The 25,091-nt window shown below is 41.5% G+C and overlaps 1 protein-coding gene across 6 annotated transcripts in view; it reads left to right on the plus strand.

Moving 5' to 3' along the window:
* ZHX1 (zinc fingers and homeoboxes 1) overlaps window positions 1-25,091 on the plus strand; it is a 43,427-nt gene that overhangs the window by 675 nt on the left and 17,661 nt on the right. For 3 of the 6 annotated variants that reach the window (XR_012157096.1, XR_012157091.1, XM_073330205.1), the window contains exons 2-3: window positions 902-1,013; window positions 7,608-7,852. The gene's annotated coding sequence lies outside the window, so the exon portion shown is untranslated. Of the gene's footprint in view, window positions 1-901; window positions 1,014-7,607; window positions 7,853-11,261; window positions 11,869-25,091 lie in introns of all 6 variants that reach the window. The other 3 variants (XR_012157092.1, XR_012157093.1, XR_012157094.1) reach the window with 3 other exon arrangements.

Raw genomic sequence — 25,091 nt, forward strand, 5'->3', positions numbered from 1 at the left:
TGGGGAAATTTTACAGGAAAGAGACGTTGCCTCAAGGTTTAGCCAGAAGCAAGGAGAAAGAACTCCCCCTTAGTTTATTTCTAACCGCCAAAGACAGGAAAGAGGGGATGTCTTCATGGAGATGTTTGGATACTTTTAAGATTTTTGCGATGGGAGGGGTTGAGTGTGTATTCTTCGCCTCCCTATTGTTTGTCTGCAACTGATGAGACCTATGTTGTGGGTTCTCCCTATGGTGATTTAGAGGAGGCCCTAAATACTGTTGGGGGCAGCTTTTTGGGAGAGTGGGAGGCTCTGTGTTGGGTGGGGAGGGAGTAGTACCTAAAAACTAATTACAGTTTTGAAATGTACAAGCCTGATGATCTCTGTCCCAGGCCAATGAGATTTTTAAATCTCCTGGGAACATGCTGTAAAATCTTTCATCATGAGGTAATGTTAGGTTTGGGTTTTGTTTTTGTTTTTTAAACTGCTGTAAAATTGCTGAAGAACCAGGGAGATTTTCTTCTTTCCCCACTTCTCTCTCCCACCTCCAAATATGAGAGTTTGGCAGCTGTGTAGAGGGGATCTTGTGTATGTTTTTGTTTTTTGCAAATGGTCGAGGAAAATTGGACAAGTCAGATGAAAAGCAGCATAATGAACTTAAAATTTTCATAAATTTGAGGAACCCAATATGTGTGTGTTTTTTAATTTACCCGTGTGGGTCTTTTATTTAACTGATGTGGTCATGGGCTCAGATCATACAGTTCTAGCTTTCTTTAATCATCTTAAAATGTAAAATGAGTTTGCTACCTGTTCCATCTTTTCAAACAATGTTTGCAGGCAAAGTTTGTGAAATGTCATTTTTACTTTGTTTTCTGGGACATAGATACCCAGTTCTGCATTCTGATTTTCAACTCTTCCCCAGATCAGGATGCACAGTAATAGAGATCCAAAGCACAATCAATAAACCACATACTTCGAAAAGGTGCTGGACCTCTGAAATGGGTCAGAACACCTGCGGTAGTGAACACTAACTGGTAGGTACCTATGCTTTACCTCTGAGCACTTTCATCTTTCTGGGAGGACAATTACAGTTTACCTTTCTCTGTTTGTCATTTAAAACATAAGAAGCTGGGATGTAAATGGATTTGCAACCAGAAATAAATAGCCCTTATTTTAAAAATAATTGCACCAGTACACAGGGAGCATGTTGGAGATATTCAGAAACATGAATTTCATGAAAAAAGCTGTGAAGTGCAATCTAAATCTTCTTTTAAAGGCTCTGTGATGAAGAGGCATTAAAACTACAGTCCATTTAGACCAAAAACTTGTTTTGTTTACAAGGATTTTACAAAATCTAATATGGCAAAAAATAAAGTTTAAAGTAGATTCATAGATGTGACCAGAAGGGACCACTGTGATCCTCCTCTACAACATAGACCACAAGACTCCTCTGAATTAATTCATGTTTGGATGAGATCATATCTTTTTTTTAAAAAAACATCGAAGCTTAATATAGAAATTGCTAAGGATGGAGAATCCACCATAATCCGTTGTAAATCATTCCAGTGGTTAATTACCTTCACTAAGTCTTACTTCCAGTCTGAATTTGTCTAGTTTCAACTTCTAGCCATTGGACCTTGTTATACCTTTGTCTATTAGAGTGAAGGGTCTTTCTACTAACAAACTTCCATTCCCCATGTAGATACTTACAGACTGTGACCTAACTTAAATCACCCCTTAATCTTTTCTTTGATAAACTGAACATCTTGAGCCCTTTGAGCCTTTCACTAGAAAGCATGTTTTCCAATTCTTTAAAAATTTTCATGGATCTTCTGAATCCTCTCCAAATTATTAACATCCTTCTTTAATTGTAGAAACCCAAAGGGGATCCAATAATCTAATAGTGATTACCCCAGTGCCAAATACAGAAGTAAAATAACCTACCTAGCCCTATTTGATTGATATTCCCCTGTTTATAGATCACATTAGCCTTTTTTGTGAGAGCTCATTCAGCTGATTATGCATCATGATCCACCCTCAACCACTTTTTCAAAGTCATTGTTTCTCAGGATAGAATCCTCCATCCTGGAAGTATGAACACATTCTTTGTTTTTGTGTGACTTCACTTTTTGTTGTACTGAAACACATATTGTTTGCTTGTACCCAGTTTATCAAGCAATCCAGATTGCTTTGTATCAGAGGCCTGTACCCTTCATTATTTATAACTCCCCTAATCTTTGTGTCATCTGCAAACTTAATCAGTAAGTATTTTATGGTTTCTTCCAGGTCATTGATAAAAATGTTAAATAATCTAGGGCCAAGAACTGATCCCTCTAGAAACGCACCCGCTTGATGATGAAGAGATTCCCCATTTACAGTTACATTTTGAGACCTGTCAGTTACCCAGTTTTTAGTCTATTTAATATGTGCTATGATTAAGAGTAGCGATGAAGTACCACGTTAACGTTCCCCTCAAAAGAACTGAATTCAAATTTCTTTAAGATCTTCAGTTAAAGTATTTGGATCTTAACTTAGTTTCATGTTCATATTGCAAAATTGCATCATGCAGGATCCGATCTTGTAATCTGCTGTAATCACTCTCCATATTTATGGATTTCAGTGGGAGTTGAACAAGCTGCGGATCAAGTTCACAGTTTGTAGTCACTGTTCAGGAGAGTCTTGGGGCGTGGATGACTGGAAGTAATGTCTGTCAATATGGATGGACAGAACTGAGTGAGACAGCTTGCATAGCACTGTCTTTCTTTGGTATAGCCAGCGTTGCTCTTCAAGTGTCATGAGCACTATATTAACACAGTTTGTGGAATGGTAGAAACAGGCTTTTGAACTAGAACTTTATAATCATTACAGTAATTCAGACACCTTCCAAAATAATGGAAATAAAAATACTTGGCAGTTGCATAGCACTCTAAATTGTCAAAGCATGTTACAAAGCATCTTACCTAGATGTTATTAAATGTAATAATGGTACAGTTTTTGACTAAAACCTGAAAATTAGGAACACTTTTTTTCTGTATATTTAAAAATTAACCTGAACTTGAATCCTTATGTCCTTATTTTTGCTATTTGTGTATACCCTCATCATTATTTTATTGTTAAAAGTTTCCAAAAGTGCTCCAATTCACAGAACTAATAAAGACAAAGTCTGTACCCCAAAGAGCTTTCTAACTAAGGCTCTGTTCCCAGGGGCTTGTGCATGGGCATAAAGGATCACCTTGCAGGAATGGGGCCAAATAATGTTCCATATAAGGGGGGAGGGATAGCTCAGTGGTTTGAGCGTTGACCTGCTAAACCCAGGGTTGTGAGTTCAATCCTTGAGGGGGCCATTTAGGGATCAGGGCAAAAATTGGGGATTGGTCCTGCTTTGAGCAGGGGGTTGGACTAGATGACCTCCTGAGGTCCCTTCCAACCTTGATATTCTATTCTATGAGTCAGGTTTGTGGGGAGAGAATAGGGGTAGGGAAGGGCCTGTAGTATAGTAATAAGATTGTACTTTTTAGGCTTGTTGCAGCAGTATACATCTTCAAAGGCCTGTACAAATTACCAGTTAATCCTTAAAATACCTATAAGGTATGGAACTATTTCCTGTTCAAATAGGAGGAAAGTCTAGCAAGGGGGGCCTAAAGATGCATGGTGCTGAGTTGAGGGTGCTCTTCACCTCCCAAGATGGATCAGCACACTGGTTAAATGTCTTGGCACAGATCACAGAGTGAGGTCTGGCCTACACTACAGGGTTAGGTTGACGTAAGCTGCCTTGCATCAACCTCGCTGTGGAAGTGTCTTCACTTAGATTTGGCTTCTGCCAATGTAAGTGCCTCTCTGCGCCGATGTAGTAACACCACCTGCCTGAGTGGCATCGAGTCACAGCTGATGTAATTAGGTTGATGCAGTGTCAATGTAGGAGTCCCTGTGTTGCTTATGTGAACTATTACTAGCTTTCAGGAACCGCTCCACACTGACAATACAATCGATACAAGTGCTCCTGGTAAGGACACTGACACACTGAGCCAACTGTGCAGACACACAAGCGATTTAATAACTGTGGTGTCGGTATGCCAACTTAAGTTAGGTCAATATAATTTTGTAGTGTAGACGTGGCCTTAGTTAGGTGAAGCCAGAATCAAAACTCAGGCGTTCCTGACTCCCAACAGTGTTCTCAGCCCACTGATTACATTAGCATCCACTGATAACTTGTTAAATTCTATGGGTGAGATTTTCAGAAGTACTCAGCATTGGCCTAGCTCTGTATTAAACCCAACAGTAACTGTTAGTAGGACTGGATACTTATTTAGGCCCTGATCCTGCAAGTTGCTCAGTGGAACTCTGCATGCAGACACAGGTTTACCCACACAGAAGTCTTGCCATTCCATGTGGGTGGAGCATCTGGATCTTCACACATAGAGCAGTTTGCAGGTTTGGCACCTATAACATGTATCTGCTTGGAATATATATGTAAAAACAAGTGGAAGTTAAAAAATATCCAGACCTTCTTTATACATCATAAACAAACAAATACATTTTTTTAAGCCCTTGTAGGTCCCCTGTATGTATATGTATATGGAGAGAGAGACAGACACACACACCCCAAAGGGGACCTACAAAAGCGAAAATATAAAATAAAGAAGGCCTGGATGTTTATATTTAACTTGTTTTTACATAGGATAACTTGTATATCTTGCTTTTGCTGGAGGAGTCTATGGGTGACTAGAGAACTAGTGAAAATAAAGCACCACAAGAAATCAAATCTGAGCAATTTAATAGGGGAAGAGATTTGCAGTTCAAAACTTTAGGGATTTGTATTTTTTAGTTAACAAGCGTTAAATTTAACTCAGAATCTTGACAAACTGCTCCCCAGTCCTCTGGTTATCAAAGTCCTCCGGCTAAAACAAGGAAGATAAGACCTGATTCTTTTTTTTTTTTAAAGGCAAAAAAATAAAATTTTAACCCGTAACCTTTTTTCAGACTTTTTTCACACATCAGAAGGATGCAAAATGGACTTTTTCCCCCCTTTGGCAGTCACCTGTAAAGCTTTTCAAATATTTTAATTTCTATGGATTTGATCCAGCTGAAATTATCTGTGACCTGGTACAGAGGGGAAGTGTAGGTGCTTACCGATTTTTACTCCTGGGTTGGTGAATGGACTGTACTTCTGATTTTGGGGACAGTCTGTCTCCTCGCTTGTAAGCACTTAAGTCCCAATAACGCAATGAGCTTCATGCAGACGGACCACTGCATCAGTGTTGATCTTATTGGCGGATCAGGACTGAAGACCACTCTAGGCTGGAGTAACTTCTCTGTGCTGTTTTGCATGGAGATGTTCAGTAATTTAGATATAAAACAAGAAAATAAAAAGCTTACTCAAACATTTCATTTAAATACCACCTTCAACTGTATCAAAATGAAAATGTAGGATTCATTCATACAGTATGCAATAGTTTCCACTGATGGATCTGACACTTCTCTCTAGAATCCAATAAAGCCAGGTTTTTGCAAAATTGCATTTAATTTCACAAGTGGAAGTTTGGGAGTTACAAAGTCATTTTACGACTTATTTTTATTACCCCTGTGAACATGTGCGGGAGAACAGAGTCGATCTTAAAAGTTTACCTTTGTCCTGCATTCAGTTTTTATATGTAATATATAAATGAGGGAAAGAGGGGCACCCTTTATTTTAAATGATTCATGCTGCCTCAAAGCATTTTGTGTGTTGCCTTCCCCAATGGAGGATTCAAACAAAAGAAAAATTTGAGATTTCAGTTTTCGATTTCTTCAGTTTTCCAGGAAATCCCTAGCTGTGCAGGGATATGCAAATAGCTTTGAATTTTAAAAGCAATCTTTCTGAATTGTGTATTGATTGGATATAAAATAGTAGCACTGCAATATGCAGTTTGAAACAAAGGTGAGGTTTTGTTCATTTGATGTTAACCTTTATCAGCCCCCCCCCAAAAAAGAAGTGGTTTCTGTTCCCATAAAACCAAACTTGCAAAATCTTCATGAACGTTTTTTAGTCTAGGTACAAAATATTTTTACCCACCCTTAGCTTGATGATGGTGGAAAAAGCTAATATTGTACTTGGCTGTCAAAAAAAAAAAATTACTCACCCTAGGCAAGTGAGCCAGTAGAATTTTGCAAGGCTACATTCAACAACAGATGCATCTTATTCCCATGAGGTTCCCACAGTCTGCCTGTTTTCTTATGGTAAACTTTTGGACAGTCTCTTTAAATGTTCTCTTTGAATACCACACCCCTGTTTTATCCTGAAATGATTTAACTTGGGCTGATTTAATAATGAGATTAGATTTCTCTGCCTTACCTCTTCCCCCACCCCCCAAAATCACCTATCTAATACAGTAGTATAGAAACTTGCCAAGTACATTTAACCCAGGGTGGACTGATTTAAATCAGTTGTTTAAATAATTATTTAAATCAGCAAGCAGGAAACCTTGACTTAAATAACCTATTTTAATCTTGCTTTGCATTTGTACTTTTTAATTATTTTCCCAAAGAAAGGGTGATTCTCACTGGTTGGTATAATTTGGTACTTCCTTTTTCTAACCAAAAGAATACACCATATCTAGGGACCTACCAAATTCACGGTCCATTTTGGTCAATTTCACGGTCGTAGGATTTTTTAAAAATATTAATTTCATGATTTCAGCTATTTAAATCAGATATTTCACGGTGTTGTAATTGTCGGAGTCCTGACCCAGAAAGGAGTTGTGGGGGGGGGGGTCACAAAATTATTGCGGGTGGGGTTGGGGTACTGCTACCCTTACTTCTGCGCTGCTGATGGCGGCGCTTCCTTCAGAGCTGGGCAGCTGGAGAGCTGGCACCAGCAGCAGCGCAGAAGTAAGGATGGCGCTCTTACTATTGCCACTCTTTCTTCTGCGCTGCTGCGGGCGGGCGCTGCCTTCAGAGCTGGGCGCCCAGCCAACAGCCGCTGCTCTCCAGCCACCTAGCTCTGAAGACAGCGCAGAAGTAAGGGTGGCAATACCGTGTGTCCCCTGTCCTCCCCCAAAATAACCTTGCAAGTCCCTTTTGGGTCAGGATCCCCAATTTGAGAAACGCTGGCCTCCCCTCCTTGAAATCTGTATAATACGTGGTTAAAACACACAAAAGACCAGATTTCCCAGGGGACCACCAGATTTCACAGTCTGTGACGTGTTTTTCATGGCTGTGAATTTGGTAGGGCCCTAACTATATCTATACACATTTATTTAAGCAATTATGTAGCCTAACATAAATTTATTCAGATTCTTAAGTTTTCCATTTTTTTTATGACAGAGAATGATGAATGATCCATATTTTGTTTACTGATTAATTTTTTTACTCATGATTTGTGTCAAGCTGCACTTGGATGGAAAGTGGAATTCAATTAAAATGCACAAAAACAGCGTTTTAAAATTGCTTTTATTAATTAAAAACTATATTAAATACGATGGATTCACAAGAGAAGTGTGTTTATCAAAATATTACTTGCTTTTAAAACTGATGTATTAAACAAATGAAATATCTGTAGTTAATGAATTGAACTGATAGTTTCGTCACCGTATTCTTCAAGATTTTAGAACTAGTAGATCTCCTCCTCTCACATTCTTTTTTTTTAATAGATTGAAAGAGGAAAATGAGTTTTTCTGCTTTTTTGACTCCCAGTTGGTTTCTCAACTTTGAATCACCTAGTCATTGAACTGAACTACTTGAATAAACTGAAATGAAGAAAATATTCATTCTGCGTCTGCAGAAGAAGCTACTTCTGTCAAAAGCTGGTTTAGCACTTTGAACACCAGTCTCAAGTGCTTAGCCAGTGACTTTCACCAGTGCAGTGGTTTGACTTCAAAATTTCAGCAGCAAACAGGTACTGCTTGAATATTTTTTAATTAATTTACATTATTTTAATAGATTAAATTAAAGTTTAGGCCTTAACATAAATTGTTATTATCTCATTTAATTTTAAATTGATTTACTTTTAAGGGAAATAATAATTGTTAAAAATAAATGTACTTATTTAATTTTTATTTTGATCCACCCTGATTTAAACACACTGTCCCTCTACTCTGAGATTATTATTTACCTGTCCAATATAGGAATGATGCTTCATCTATTCTAAAATAATCCTCAATTATGTTACTGAGAATAGTAGTTTTAATGTTGACATATGGAGCAACAATGTAATATATAATTTAATGGAATGTTTTTAGTGTGTATTCTGTTTGGAAGGCAAGTATAAACATCAGCATTAACAAGGTGATTTTTATTAAAACTGATTTGATTATTTTACATCAGATGTTATACGATACAATTTGAGGTTTGAGGTTTCTTCGCCACCTCTCAGTATTATGCCGTTTGGGTCTTTGAAATAAGAGTGGATTCTGATTTCCTTGGGCAGCTTGCATTTTCCTAGTTCTTTTTCTGTTGCTTTTTAAATGTGAACTGCAATGGTTTTAAAGTAAATACAGAATCTGTTTATAACATTCTAGGGGCCTGCTCCTGTTGAAGTCAATGGTGAACTCCCTTTAACTCCAGTGGGAGGAGGATTGGACCCTAAAGCATGAGCAAGCTGCACAAATAGATTCAAATTGCCAGTATATTTTAAAACAATCTTTAAAGGGACGTTATTGGGTATTTTAAATTTTTTGTTTAAAAAGAGTACAGATCTAATTTTAATAGAAATGTTTGCATAAAAATAACAAGAGATTTTTTTTTCACATTACCCTTCCTGTGCAAACTTTGCAGCATTATGCTAGTGCATGAGAACCAGTCATTATTCTATTTTCTGTATTCAGTGTAACAAAAAAAGTGAATTAAATGCAAAAAGTATGGCACGTAATAATTAAAATAACTAATTTTTTTTTTCAGTTTTCACTATTCTGCTGTTGTGCTAGTAACTTGGGTAATATAATTTTTGAAAAACAAACTTCCTTATTTTAGAAAAATTATAGCATCAGGTTAAAAGGGATTTCCTCTTTTACTTTCCTGTCAGGACCTAAGAGCAGGGTTCTCTTGTTCTCCTACAAGAGTTGGTCATATGAACAACAGCTACTCTGTTTTAAAAAAAGGATGCAGCCCCCTGTATTGCCTGAATGTTAATGATGTCATCAACTCTTTCATAAAAACATGGAATCCTGAACTCAGGTCTTGACAAGTACTCTGTTGCCTTCTTAAAATAGATCTATTTTATACTGAATATAGCTAAACTTAAAAATATATTAACTGTAAATGTTTAAATTCAGATATTTTTTTCCAGATAAAAAATTTTCTTCACAGGTCTTGTTTACATGGGAGCTGTATCGGTTTAACTTAAACCGATTTTTAAACTTCTTTAGTTAAACTGGTGTCCTGTGTGGATACTCTTACTTCAGTTTAAGGCCTTGTCTGCACTTTAAAAGTTTTTCCATTTATCTGTGACAGTATAGTTGCAGCTGCAAAAACCACATTAGATGCAGTTATAAGAGTATAAAAGTGCTTATATCGATATAATTTATTCTAATTTGTGAATTGAAATAAGATATATTGGAATAAAGCACCTTATACCAATATAACTGTTTCTACATGAAGGCTTTTATGAGTATAATTACCTCAGCAAAAATCACATACCCCTTGCCAACATAGTTAAGTTGGTAAAATTTCAAATATTTAGTTTAAAGCTGTTCCCAATTGACTTGAGCAAAACTGAAATACACATGTCCACACAGGGCTTTGCACTGATTGAACTAAATTGGTTTAACTAAATCAGACAACTTTTTCATGTAGACAAGACCACAGTGGAATGCTGTGGCCCTGTCTACATTACAGCTGTCTACACTACTATCTTAAAATAAATTTGTTACTACCATGATTGGCTCTAAACATGGTTTATAGCCACACGCAATGCAGATAATACTCAGTGCCAGATTCTGTCACATATTGAGTAGTCCATTATTCTTCAAGAAGTCCCATTGAAATCAATGGGAGTACTCATGGAGTAAGGTGGCAGAATCTGGCCCTCAGGTGCTATGGCAACTAATTGTCTTTTGCCTAAGGCAGAGCTTATTTTGGCATGTGGTTGTCTTATAGTAACTTTTTTTTCCTGAGTGGAGGGGGACCCCCTGCCTATGCAACCGGTTCTGGTAGATCCTTCTTCCTTCCGTCTCTCTGAAATAGGGTATCCCAGAATGCACTGCCACGTGCTCTGTTGCATGTTCCCCGGACATTTTGTCCTATACTGAGACACTGTAATACCTGCCCAGATTTTTCCAGAGTGCATATGTAGATACTCTGTTAGAGAACTAAAGTATGGAGAGAGAAACTTAATTGACATGTGGATGCATTCTGAAAAAGGCTGCTGTGTGGACCATATTTTCTTTACCAGGTCAGAGGAGTATATCCCAGACTGGATCTGAAAACACACCATTGTACCTGTAGTGTGGACAGACTCTGTCTCTTCCCAATAGATAGGGTACAGTCCTGCTCTAGCATGGAGGTGAACTAGATGATTTGCTAGCTCTTGTCCATCTCTGATTTCTGTGATTCTGTTTGTAACTTTAAGGCTACATGTATAATCTGTTAACGGTTCAGTATAGAAAATATTTTTGTGTTGACTTCATAAAAATCAAAGATCAAATCATAATCTCTATTTTCTGCTTTGTAGAAAGCGGGGAGACTAGTCTTGTGGTCAAGTAGATAGGGGGATCAGAGCGGTCTACCTTGCTCTGGCCGCTAGGATCTTGTGCAAGTCATTTAACTTCTCAGTCCTTCAAAACAGGGCCAATCATGTTAATTGGTTGTGTTTGTAGCCTGGCTAGTATGCGTTCAAACACGTTAGCCTGCATTTTAGCAAGCATTAAGAGGGCTTTTCAATCCTATTGAGCTAATTTCACATGAGCTAACACAATTGAAAAACATCCTTTTTGCCTGTCAAGAGAGGGTCTAAGCGCCTACATTTTCCAATCTGCCCTGGTCTACACTAGGACTTTAGGTCGAATTTAGCTGCGTTAAATCGATGTAAACCTGCACCTGTCCACACGATGAAGCCCTTTATTTCGACTTAAAGGGCTCTTAAAATCAGTTTCCTTACTCCACCCCTGACAAGTGGATTAGTGCTTAAATCAGCCTTGCCGGGTTGAATCTGGGGTACTGTGGACACAATTCAAGGGTATTAGCCTCCGGGAGCTATCCCAGAGTGCTCTATTGTGACCGCTCTGGACAGCACTCTCAACTCAGATGCACTGGCCAGGTAGACAGGAAAAGAACTGCGAACTTTTGAATCTCATTTCCTGTTTGACCAGCGTGGCAAGCTGCAGGTGACCATGCAGAGCTCATCAGCAGAGGTGACCATGCAGAGCTCATCAGCAGAGGTGACCATGATGGAGTCCCAGAATTGCAAAAGAGCTCCAGCATGGACTGAACGGGAGGTACAGGATCTGACCGCTGTATGGGGAGAGGAATCCATGCTATCAGAACTCCGTTCCAGTTTTCGAAATGCCAAAACCTTTGTCAAAATCTCCCAGGGAATGAAGGACAGAGGCCATGACAGGGACCCAAAGCAGTGCCGTATGAAACTTAAGGAGCTGAGGCAAGCCTACCAGAAAACCAGAGAGGCGAACGGCCGCTCCGGGTCAGAGCCCCAAACATGCTGCTTCTATGATGAGCTGCATGCCATTTTAGGGGGTTCAGCCACCACTACCCCAGCCGTGTTGTTTGACTCCTTCAATGGAGATGGAGGCAACACGGAAGCAGGTTTTGGGGATGAAGAAGATAGCTCACAGCAAGCAAGCGGAGAAACCGGTTTTCCCGACAGCCAGGAACTGTTTCTCACCCTGGACCTGGAGCCAGTAAACCCCGAACCCACCCAAGGCTGCCTCCTGGACCCAGCAGGCGTAGAAGGGACCTCCGGTGAGTGTGCCTTTTAAAATACTATATATGGTTTAAAAGCAAGCATGTGAAAGGATTAATTTGCCCTGGCATTCGCGGCTCTCATGGATGTACTCCCAAAGCCTTTGCAAAAGGTTTTTGGGGAGGGCAGCCTTTTTGCGTCCTCCATGGTAGGACACTTTACCACTCCAGGCCAGTAACACGTACTCGGGAATCATTGTACAACAAAGCATTGCAGTGTGTGTTTGCTGGCATTCAAACAACATCCGTTCTTTATCTCTCTGTGTTATCCTCAGGAGACTGAGATATCATTCATGGTCACCTGATTGAAATAGGGTGCTTTTCTTCAGGGGACACTCAGAGGTGCCCATTCCTGCTGGGCTGTTTGCCTGCGGCTGAACAGAAATGTTCCCCGCTGTTAGCCACAGGGAGGGGGGAGGGTTGAGGGGGTAGCCACGCGGCGGGGGGAGGCAAAATGCGACCTTGTAACGAAAGCACATGTGCTATGTATGTAATGTTAACAGCAAGGTTTACCCTGAAAGAGTGTAGCCACTGTTTTATAAAATGTGTCTTTTTAAATACTCCTGTCCCTTTTTTTTCTCCTCCAGCTGCATGTGTTTCAATGATCACAGGATCTTTTCCTTCCCAGAGGCTAGTGAAGATTAGAAAGAAAAAAAAAACGCACTCATGATGAAATGTTCTCTGAGCTCATTCTGTCCTCCCACACTGACAGAGCACAGACGAATGCGTGGAGGCAAATAATGTCAGAGTGCAGGAAAGCACAAAATGACCAGGAGGAGAGGTGATGGGCTGAAGAGAGTAAGTGGCGGGCTGAAGACAGGGCTGAAGCTGAAATGTGGCGGCAGCGTGATGAGGAGGCAGGATTCAATGTTGAGGCTGCTGGAGGATCAAACCAGTATGCTCCAGTGTATGGTTGAGCTGCAGCAAAGGCAGCTGGAGCACAGACTGCCACTACAGCCCCTGTGTAACCAACTGCCCTCCTCCCCAAGTTCCATAGCCTCCTCATCCAGACACCCAAGAACACGGTGGGGGGGCCTCCAGCCAACTAGCCACTCCACCACAGAGGATTGCCCAAAAAACAGAAGGCTGGCATTCAATAAATTTTAAAGTTGTAAACTTTTAAAGTGCTGTGTGGCATTTTCCTTCCCTCCTCCACCATCCCTCCTGGGCTACCTTGGTAGTCATCCCCCTCTTTGTGTGATGAATGAATAAAGAATGCATGAATGTGAAGCAACAATGACTTTATTGCCTCTGCAAGCGGTGATCAAAGGGAGGAGGGGAGGGTAGTTAGCTTACAGGGAAGTAGAGTGAACCAATGGGCGGGGGGGTTTCATCAAGGAGAAACAAACAGAACTTTCACACCGTAGCCTGGCCAGTCATGAAACTGGTTTTCAAAGTTTCTCTGATGCGTACCGCGCCCTCCTGTGCTCTTCTAACCGCCCTGGTGTCTGGCTGCGCATAATCAGCAGCCAGGCGATTTGCCTCAACCTCCCACCCAGCCATAAACATCTCCCCCTTACTCTCACAGGTATTGTGGAGCGCACAGCAAGCAGTAATAACAGTGGGAATATTGGTTTCGCTGAGGTCTAAGCAAGTCAGTAAACTGCGCCAGCGCGCCTTTAAATGTCCAAATGCACATTCTACCACCATTCTGCACTTGCTCAGCCTGTAGTTGAACAGCTCCTGACTACTGTCCAAGCTGCCTGTGTATGGCTTCGTGAGCCATGGCATTAAGGGATAGGCTAGGTCCCCAAGGATAACTATAGGCATTTCAACATCCCCAACAGTTATTTTCAGGTCTGGAAATAAAGTCCCTTCCTGCAGCTTTTGAACCAGACCAGAGTTCCTGAAGATGTGAGCGTCATGTACCTTTCCCGGCCATCCCACGTTGCTGTTGGTGAAACGTCCCTTGTAATCCATCAGAGCTTGCAGCACTATTGAAAAATACCCCTTGCGGTTTATGTACTCGTCGGCTTGGTGCTCCGGTGCCAAGATAGGGATATGGGTTCCGTCTATGGCCCCACCACAGTTAGGGAATCCCATTGCAGCAAAGCCATCCACTATGACCTGCACATTTCCCAGGGTCACTACCCTTGATATCAGCTGATCTTTGATTGCGTGGGCTACTTGCATCACAGCAGCCCCCACAGTAGATTTGCCCGCTCCAAATTGATTCCCAACTGACCGGTAGCTGTCTGGCGTTGCAAGCTTCCACAGGGCTATCGCCACTCGCTTCTCAACTGTGAGGGCTGCTCTCATCTTGGTATTCATGTGCTTCAGGGCAGGGGAAAGCAAGTCACAAAGTTCCATGAAAGTGCCTTACGCATGCGAAAGTTTCACAGCCACTGGGACTCGTCCCAGACCTGCAACACTATGCGGTCCCACCAGTCTGTGCTTGTTTCCCGAGCCCAGAATCGGCGTTCCACAGCATGAACCTGCCCCATTAGCACCATGATGCATGCACTGGCAGGGCCCATGCTTTGAGAGAGATCTGTGTCCATGTCCTGGTCACTCACGTGACCGTGCTGACGTCGCCTCCTCGCCCGGTATCGCTCTGCCAGGTTCTGGTGCTGCATATACTGCTGGATAATGCGTGTGGTGTTTAATGTTTTCCTAATTGCCAAAGTGAGCTGAGCGGCCTCCATGCTTGCCTTGGTATGGCATCCGCACAGAAAAAAGGCGCAGAACGATTGTCTGCCATTGCTCTGACGGAGGGAGGGGCGACTGATGACATGGCTTACAGGGTTGGCTTACAGGGAATTAAAATCAACAAAGGGGGTGGCTTTACATCAATGAGTATTTCAGGCAGGACTTCACGGAGGGTTCCAATAAGAAGTGGTGCACCTAAGTAATTGTTCCTATTGGAACAAGCAGGTTGGTCTGGTCTCTGATTGATGTATGGCTAGATTTACCTCACTGCACCTTCTCTGTGAGTGACTGCAGTGTGACCTAGAGGAATGAGTCCCCTAGACGGGGGAGGGGCGGAAGCAAATGAGTACAAAACAAATCTGGTCTATTTCTTGTTTTGATCCACTCCATCTATCTTTTACATCTTTGGCTGGCAGCAGACGGTGCAGAAGGATTGCCAGCCATCCACATCTCGTGGCTGCTTGGCAGAAGATTGTGCAGTAGGACTGCTAGCAATCCGTTTTTCCTGCCTGCTCACCATAAGACGGTTCAATAGGACTGACTGCAGGACTAAAGAGAATGACCTGGTCAAGTCACGCCAAATTTAGTCCCTGCGCCCATGTCTGCCCAGGCGCTCCTGGCCAACGTGGCCAAGAGCACCTCGGACATGACGATGACGGCTACCAGTCCTACTGTACCGTCTGCTGCCACAAGGCAATGGGTTGATGCTGCTGTGTAGCAATGCCGTACCGCGTCTGCCAGCACCCAGGAGACATAGGGTGACGGTTACCTGAGCGGGCTCCATGCTTGCCGTGGTATGGCGTCTGCACAGGCAACTCAAGAAAAAAGGCGCGAAACGATTGTCTGCCCTTGCTTTCACGGAGGGAGGGAGGGAGGGAACGGGGGCCTGACGATATGTACCCAGAACCACCCGGGACAATGTTTTAGCCCCATCAGGCATTGGGATCTCAACCCAGAATTCCAATGGGCAGCGGAGACTGCAGGAACTGTGGGATAGCTACCCACAGTGCAACGCTCCGGAAGTCGACACTTGCCTCGGTACTGTGGAAGCGCTCCGCCAAGTTAATGCACTTAATGCACTTAGAGCATTTTCTGTGGGGACACACACACTCGAATATATAAAACCGATTTCTAAAAAACCGACTGCTATAAATTCGACCTAAATTTCGTAGTGTAGACATACCCTCTGTGAAAAGGGGCTGATAAATTCTCTCACAGAGGTGCTGAGACTTAGTAATTCAGTATCTATAATGTGCTTTGTGATTGTTGAAAAGTTCTTACGTGGAGAATGTAGGATGTGTGACATTTATACATGTGGAGCATGGAGTGCTGCCTATTAAGGTTGCCTATTGCTTTCCATTATAAACCCATTTTCAGTTTACTTTAAATTTCTGATAGTTGGTCTCTTCTTGGGAGGTTGTTTTTTTTTTCCCCCTGGAAATTTTGGTCCAGAAAGTTTAATTTGTTTCAAGAGCAAAGTTAATGGAGGCGAAAACAGGGAGTTTTTGTCACTGTAAGTTTCCCCCCACCTTTTTCTGAACAGCTCTAGTGCCTTGGGTTGGAAGTAGAAACTATAGTTGAAATTTGGCAGAGGAATAGCACAGGTCAGAGAAGTGCTTTCCACTGTTCCTGTAAAAATATGACCGCCACATAATAGCCATTCTTGCATATGTGATAGTTTGTAGAACATTTAGTTGTTCTGTTTTAATCATAGTATCTCAAAATTGGAACTGTTGTTACATTACACAGAATATTCTTCCAGACTGCTCTAAAGCCTTCACTATTATTCCAAAGTGATGTCATGCAGCTATAGCTCTATTTGTGGTGCAGGCAAAATGGGTCCTCTTCCTTTATCTGTCTTGATTCTTATATTGGCAACTATCACTATGGTATCTGAAATGATGCTGCTTATGTACCTGCAAATGCCATTTTTTGTAGAAGAAGGAGCACCAAGTTGGGAGCCAGGAGTCCATGCGTTCTTGTCACACCTATTCCACTGACAGGTGTGAAGGATTGAAAAGTCTACAAAACTGTTGTTATTGAGCAAGGTTTAACACTACTGCTCTAGGAGAAGGCAAATATCAGTACATAGACCAACACAGGTTGCAGAAAGTCACTGCTGTCAGCGTTCATTTCCAATATAGCAGGCATATCTCATTCAGTTAGCCACACTGCCTCTCAGAAAAAATGGGAAATCTGTGCTTAGTTATGCTATTGGTAAAATGGAGCTACTTCTGTATGCCCATCTTCTCAAACTGCATTGAGATCAACAGATGAATAAATACTGTGTAAATGCGCAAAGTATTGTTTTGTTTTGTTTTTAAAGAAAAATTTCAGTAGTCCTAACTCTGAATCCCTTGTTCTTGCCACTACACTGCAATCCCTTACCAAAGCCAGGAATGGACCCAACAATCCTGATGTCCACATTCTCCTGCTGTCTAGAATATAGTTGCACATGAAGGACTTTCTTCTATTCATTTTTCTTTTAAAAAAATACAGACTGGATGATGTAATTATCCCTTCTGGCCCTAAACTCTGTGGGGAAGGGGAAAAAAAAAAGAAAAAGAAAGAGAAGCTGCTCTTATGGGGCCTGACCATTAAAATGAATGAGTCTTTCCATTGCCTCCAAGGGGCTTTATCTATTAGGCTCCTAGCCCCCAGTCTCATCACAGTTCAGGTGGTGGCTTGGCAATCCCTTACTGCTTGTGCTAAGAACATAAGAACAGCCATACCAAAGGCCCATCTAGCCCAGTATCCTGTCTGCCAACAGTGGCCAATGCCAGGTGCCCCAGAGGGAATGGACAGAACAGGTAATCTTCAAGTGATCCATCCCCTGTAACCCATTCCCAGCTTCTGGCAAACAAAGGCTAGGGACACCATTCCTGCCCATCCTGGCTAATAGCCATCAATGGACCTATCCTCCATGAATTTATCTAGTTCTTTTTTGAACCCTGTTATAGTCTTGGCCTTCACAACATCCTCTGGCAAGGAATTCCCAGGTTGACTCTGCGTTGTGTAAAAAAGTACTTCCTTTTGTTTGTTTTAAACCTGCTGCCTATTAATTTCATTTGGTGGCCCTTAGTTCTTGTGTTATGAGAAGGAGTAAATAACACTTCCTTATTTACTTTCTCCACACCAGTCATGATTTTATAGACCTCTATCATATCCCCCCTCAGTCGCCTTTTCCAAGCTGAAAAAGTCCCAGTCTTATTAATCTCTCCTCATACAACAGCTGTTCCAGACCCCTAATCATTTTTGTTGCCCTTTTCTGAACCCTTTTCAAATCCGGTATATCTTTTTTGAGATGAGACAACCACATCTGCACACAGTATTCAAGATGTAGGTGTACCATGGATTTATATAGAGGCACTATGATATTTTCTCTTATTATCTATCCCTTTCTTAATGAGTGCCAACATTCTGTTCGCTTTTTTGACTGCCGCTGCACATTGAGTGGATGTTTTCAGAGAACTATCCACAATGACTCCAAGATCTCTTTCTTGAGTGGTAACAGCTAATTTAGACCCCATCATTTTATATGTATAGTTGGAATTATGTTTTCCAATGTGCATTACTTTGCATTTATCAACTGCCATTTTGTTGCCCAGTCACGCAGTTTTATGAGATCCTTTTGTAGCTCTTCGCAGTCTGCCTGGAACTTAGCTATCTTGAGTAGTTTTGTATCATCTGCAAATTTTGCCACCTCATTGTTTACCCCTTTTTCCAGATCGTTTATGAATATGTTGAATAGGACTGGGCCCAATACAGACCCCTGGGGGACACCACTATTTACCTCTCTCCATTCTGAAAACTGACCATTTATTCCTACCCTTTGTTTCCTATCTTTTAACCAGTTAGCAGTTCACGAGAGGACCTTTCCTCTTATCCCATAATAGCTTACTTTGCTTAAGAGCCTTGGGTCAGGGACCTTGTCAAAGGCTCTCTGAAAAATCTAAGTACACTATATCCACTGGATCCCCCTTGTCCTCATGCTTATTGACCCCCTCAAAGAATTCTAGTAGATTGGTGAGGCATGATTTCCCTTTACAAAAACCATGTTGACTCTTCCCCAACAAATTATGTTCATCTATGTGTCTGACAATTTTGTTCTTTACTATAGTTTCAATCAGTTAGCCCGGTACTGAAGTCAAGCTTACTGGTTGTAATTGCCGGGGTCACCTCTGGAGCCCTTTTTAAAAGTTGGCATCACATTAACTATCCTCCAGTCATTTGGTACAGAAGCTGATTTAAATGATAAATTACAGACAACAGTTAGTAGTCCTCCAGTTTCATATTTGAGTTCCTTCAGAACTCTTGGGTGAATAGCATCTGATCCTGGTGAGTTATTACTGTTTAGTTTTTCAATTTGTTCCAAAATCTCCTCTGACACCTCCATCTGGGACAGTTCCTCAGATTTGTCACCTAAAAAGAATGGCTCAGGTTTGGGAATCTCCCTCACATCCTCAACCGTGAAGACTGATGCAAAGAATTCATTTAGTTTGTCCGCAGTGGTCTTATCGTCCTTGAGTTCTCCTTTAGCAGCTTGATCGTCCAGTGGCCCCACTGGTTGTTTAGCAGGCGTCCTGCTTCTGATGTACTTAAAAAAATTTTTTTTATTACTTTTTGAGTCTTTGGCTAGCTGTTCTTCAAATTCTTTTTTGGCCTTCCTAATTATATTTTTATACTTAATTTGCCAGAGTTTATGATCCTTTTTATTTTCCTCACTAGGATTTAACTTCCACTTTTGAAAGGATGCCTTTTTGCCTCTCACTGCTTCTTTTACTTTGTTTAGCCATGGTGGCTCTTTTTTGGTTCTCTTACTAAGTTTTTTATTTGAAGTATACATTTAAGTTGAGCTTCTATTATGGTGTCTTTAAAAAGTTTCCATGCAGCTTGCAGGGGTTTTACTTTTGGTGCTGTGCATTTTAATTTCTGTTTAACTATCCTCATTTTTGTGTAGTTCCCCTTTCTGAAATTAAATGCTACAGTGTTGGGCCGCTGTGGTGTTTTCCCCGCCACAGGAATGTTACATTTAATTATATAATGGTTACTATTACCAAGCGATCCAGCTATATTCACCTCTTGGACCAGATCCTGTACTCCACTTAGGACTAAATCAAGAATTGCCTCTCCTCTTGTGGGTTCCAGGACTAGCTGCTCCAAGAAGCAGTCATTTAAGGTGTCAGAAACTTTATCTCTGCATCCCTTACCTGAGGTGATATGTACCCAGTCAGTATGGGGATAGTTGAAATCTGCCATTAATATTCAGTTTTTTATTTTATTTTCAGTTTTTTATTTTAATAGCCTCTAATCTACCTGAGCATTTCACAGCCACCATCACCATCCTGGTCAGGTGGTCTGTAATATATCCCTACTGCTATATTCTTATTATTCAAGCATGGAATTACTATCCATAGAGATTCTATGGTACGGTTTGGTTCATTTAAGATTTTTAATTCATTTGACTCTATGCTTTCCTTCACATATAGTGCAACTCCCCCACTAACACGACCTGTTCTGTCCTTCCAATATATTTTGTACCCTGGTATTACTGTGTCCCATTGATTATCCTCATTCCACCAAGTTTCTGCAATGTCTATTATATCAATATCCTCATTTAATACAAGGCACTCTAGTTCGCCCATCTTACTATTTAGACTTCTAGCATTGGTATATAAGCACTTGAAAAACTTGTCACTTTTTAGCTGTCTGCCATTACATGATGTAATTGAATGGGATTTTTTTTCTTTTGACTGTTTCTCATCAGATCCTACCTGTATTTTATCTTCCATCCTCTCCTCCTTATTAGGACATAAGGAATCTCCATGTAGAGATCCTCCCCTAAAGGATGTTCCTGTCCAAACCACATGCTCCTCTGCACTTGCTGGCTCCTCCCAGCCCTTAGTTTAAAAACTGCTCTACGACATTTTTTATTTTAAGCGCCAGCAATCTAGTTCCATTTTGGTTTAGATGGAGCCCATCCTTCCTGTATAGGCTCCCCCTTTCCCAAAAGTTTCTCCGATTCCTAATAAATCTAAACCCCTCCTCCCTACACCATCATCTCATCCATGCATTGAGACCCTGCAGTTCTGCCTGTCCAACTGGCCCTGCATGTGGAACTGGAAGCATTTGAAAGAATGCTACCATGGAGGTCCTGGACTTCAGTCTCTTACCTAGCAGCCTAAATTTGGCCTCCAAAACCTCTCTCCTGTCCTTCCCTATGTCATTGGTACCTACATGTGCCACGACCACTGGTTCATCCCCAGCACTACACACAAGGCTATCTAGATGTCTCGAGAGATCCGCAACCTTCGCACCAGGCAGGCAAGTCACTATGAGTTTCTCCCAGTCATTGCATACCCAGCTATCTAGGTTTCTAATGGTGTGCATAAAGGCTCTGCAGCTCTATGAATCCTGCAACCATGCTTAATTAGAGAGCACAAACATCTGTTCATTACAAAATACAGCAGTTTGTGAATCTGGGGTGTTATTGTTAGTGTAAAGAAATGAAAAAAGATGCATGACAATGATCAACAAATTGAACAGAACACTAAAAAAATAGGTCCATATATATCAATGTGACTCTTACATACAACACTGCTTAGCTTTTTTTACTTAATTTTTTTCTTTGCTTTGTTTTTTTGGGGGAAAAGGGGAGCGCTTTTGGGGGGTTTTTTTGTTTTTGTTTTTTAAATATGGGAGTGTTGTGGTTTCTTATCCCATGTTCAAATTTGAGATTCAGGATGTCATTGGCAAGTCTTCTAAAAATAAACTCCTTGCCTGAGATGACACCACATTGCTGATTGACTAATATTGCGGCTTATGAAACAAAAAGTTATTTTCACTTCTTAATTGGTGCAACTTCTCTTACATTTCATGAAAATTTCAATTTAGATAAAGTTTCTATTAATGGTGAGTGGGGAAAATGAAAATTGCAATAAACTTGGAAATATGCGCAGAGTGCCCCACTAACTGACATTCAGCACAGAAAAAACGTTTTAACTTTTAAGAATTTATGCTGTAAGTGTGAAAGGTCCCTAGAGGCCTCCTAATTCAGCAAGAAACTTGAGCACATGGCTAACTTCAAGCATGAGTAGTCCCACTGAAGTCAATTCATGTGCTTAAGCAGCTTGTTGAATCAGGGCCAGAGCTCTGTTAGAGGGGGAATTTTGTGAAAATTTCTGGCCCTTGATTCAGTTTTACTTTGTACTTCATCTTTAAGCAATAGTGTCCTCAGAGCCAGGCAGGCAGAACACCTGGAGGAATTGCCAATATAAGAGCAAACTAAAGACAATTAATTCAGCCCGTCAATAATTGATAAAAGATGACCAGCCTGGTGATCATCGATACTATTAAACCATGAAAATACAGGAAGTGTAAGGAATCCTACTACTCAGGATTGACAAGTTGAAATGTTATAGGCAACTTGACAGCTGGTAAATTAAAACAAAAAGTGAAAAGTAGTTTCAGGTACTTCAGCGCCTCCTGAGTCACATACTAACGTTTCTGTTTTTACAATCACATTTTGGGTTGGTTTGTTTCTTGTTTTTTTTAAATTCTCTCAGCCCATGCTAGGTGAAAGTTCCATATGAGCAGGGAGACATGATTATTCACAAAGTAAACAGTATGAACACAGGGAGGAAAGAAATCTTCATTTCTTGCAATGTAAGCTGTTTCTTGTTGAATGACCAGATAAAAATTCCGATAGAAATGTGATTCCCCCCCCCCCCCTTTAAATAGATTTCCTCTGTAATTCCCATTTTATTTTCCCTCAGCTTCTTACCTGTAGGAGGCAGCAGGCTTCTGTCTGTTTCAAAAATATTTATATGCAGCTTCACCGTTCACCCAACTTTTGACATTAACTGAGAACTTTTTGACACTTAAAATAATAGGAAAGGGTTAACTGGTAATGTGAACAATTTACTTTTTTGTTTTCAGTTTTCTGAACGTAATTTTTCACAGCAATTTCTCCTTCAGCTTTAACAGTTAAGGTTGAAGGCTGTGAACCTGCAAGGATTTTTCATATGCTGTAACTTTGAAGTCAGTGGGATTATTCGTAGTGCATAAAATTAAGCACATGTGTAAATCTTTCCAGGACTGTGGCTCAAACCTGAAAGTTCAAGGTAAAATTACAAAAGTAAGGCGTTTTTAGCAATGAGTAAAACTTAAGGGATTAAAAGACCTGATATTTTTTTAAGGCATTTAAGCACCTAACTCCCATTTAAATCAGTGGGAGATAAGCACCCAGATACGTTTAGAAAACTGACTTCAGTAATTTTCATCTGCTGTTAGCAGCATTGTGTCAAAATAAATACGATTTTCTGAAATTACTTTATCCTTTTAAAAAATCTTATCTAATGTGGTCGACGGTATGTAAGCACACAGCTTTCTTTATTTCATAGAACTGCTTGCACAAAGAAGCATGTTGCTTTCCTGGTAAAAAGGCTAGAGGGATGGCATAGTATGTTTAAATGTAGGCACCGCAAACCAAAATAGAGACTTGGGGCTAAATTCTGCACTCACTTATAACATGTACCACTTGAGAATTGGACTGTCAGTATGTTGGTAAGACTCTTTGGGTAATGTCTACACTATGAAATTAGGTCAATTTTATAGAAGTTGATTTTTAGAAATTGATTTTATACAGTCAATTGTGTATGTCCCCACTAAGCGCATTAAGTCAGCGAGTGTGTCCTCAATACTGGGGCTAGCATCAACTTACGGAGCAGTGCACTGTGGGTAGCTATCCCAAGTTCCTGCAGTCTTCACTGCCCATTGGAATTCTGGGTTAAGCTTCCAATGTCTGAGAGGGCAAAAACATTGTCGAGGGTGGTTTTGGGTACATGTTGTTAGTCGCCCCTTCTTCCCTCCCTCCGTGGAAAGCAACAGCAGACAATCGTTTCGCGCCCAGTCAGCTCACCACTGCTGTTGTGAGCATTGTAAACACCTCGTGCATTATGCTGGTGTATGTGCAGAACCAGGCTAAGAGATGCTAGCACGAGGACAATTGTGATGAGGACATGGACACAGATGTTCCTGAAAGCATGGGCTGTGGCAATTGGGACATCATGTCCCAACCAGTGGGGCTGGTTGATACAGTGGAATGCTGATTCTGGGCCCAGTAAACAACCACAGATTGGTGGGACCGCATAGTGTTGCAGGTATGGGATGATTCACAGCAGCTGCGAAACTTTCGCATGCATAAGGCCACTTTCCTCAAACTTTGTGCGTTGCTTTCCCCTGCCCTGAAGCGCAGAATTACCAAGATGAGAGCTGCCCTGATAGTTGAGAAGCAAGTGGTGATAGCCCTGTGGAAGCTTGCAATGCCTGACTGCAACTGGGAATCAATTTGGAGTGGGCAAGTCTACTGTGGGGACTGCTGTGATCCAAGTAGCCAATGCAGTCACTAACGTTCTGCTATTAAGGGTAGTGACTCTGGGAAATGTGCAGGTCATACTGGATGGTTTTGCTGCAATGGGGTTTCCTAACTGTGGTGGGGCAATAGATGGAACACATATCCCTATCTTGGCACCGGACCACCTTGCCAACCAGTATATAAACCAGAAGGGGTACTTCTCAATGGTGCTGCAAGCACTGGTGGATCACAAGGGACGTTTCACCCACATCGACGTGGGATGGCCAGGAAAGGTGCATGACGCTTGCATCTTTAGGAACTCAGCGCTGTTTGAGCAGTTGCAAGAAGGGACTGACTTCCCAGACCAGAAAATAACTGTTGGGGATGTTGAAATGCCAATAGTTATCCTTGGGGACCTAGCCTACCCCTTGCTCCAATGGCTCATGAAGCTATACCGAGGCAGCCCGGACAGTAGTAAGGAGCAGCTCAACTATAGGCTGAGCAAGTGCAGAAGGGTGATAGAATGTGCCGTTGGACATTTAAAAGCTCGCTGGTGCTGTTTGCTGACTAGGTTAGACCTCAGCGCAACCAACATTCCCATTGTTATTGCTGCTTGCTGTGTGCACCATAATATCTGTGAGAGTAAGGGGGAGACATTTATGGCGGGGTGTGAGGTTGAGGCAAATCTCCTGGTGGCCGATTTTGAGCAGCCAGACACCAGGGCAATTAGAAGAGCACAGCTAGGCGTGCTGCGCATCAGAGAGGCTTTGAAAACCAGTTTCATGACTGGCCAGGGTACGGTGTGACAGCTGTGTGTGTTTCTCCTTGGTGCAAGCCCACCCCCTTTGTTGATTTTAATTCCCTGTAAGCCAACCACCCTCCCCCCTTCAATCACAGCTGGCAAAGGAAATAAAGTAACTATTGTTTTGAAACCATGCATTCTTTCTTTCTTAATTAAAAAAAAAATAGTGAGATAACTGACAAGGTAGCCCGGGTGGGGTGGGGTGTGGGAGGAGGAAAGGACAAGGCCACATTGCTTATTGTAGCCACACTACAAATCAAAACTATTTGAATGACAGCATTCTGTTGGTTGAGCCATCCTCTGGAGTGGAGTGGCTGGGTGCCTGGAGCCTCCCCACCCCCCGCCTGCATTCTTGGGCGTCTGGGTGAGGAGGATATGGAACTTGGGGAGGAGGGCAGGCAGTTATACAATTAGCCT

Source organism: Lepidochelys kempii, chromosome 2 (genome assembly GCF_965140265.1).
Source record: "Lepidochelys kempii isolate rLepKem1 chromosome 2, rLepKem1.hap2, whole genome shotgun sequence".
NCBI lineage: Eukaryota > Metazoa > Chordata > Testudines > Cheloniidae > Lepidochelys > Lepidochelys kempii.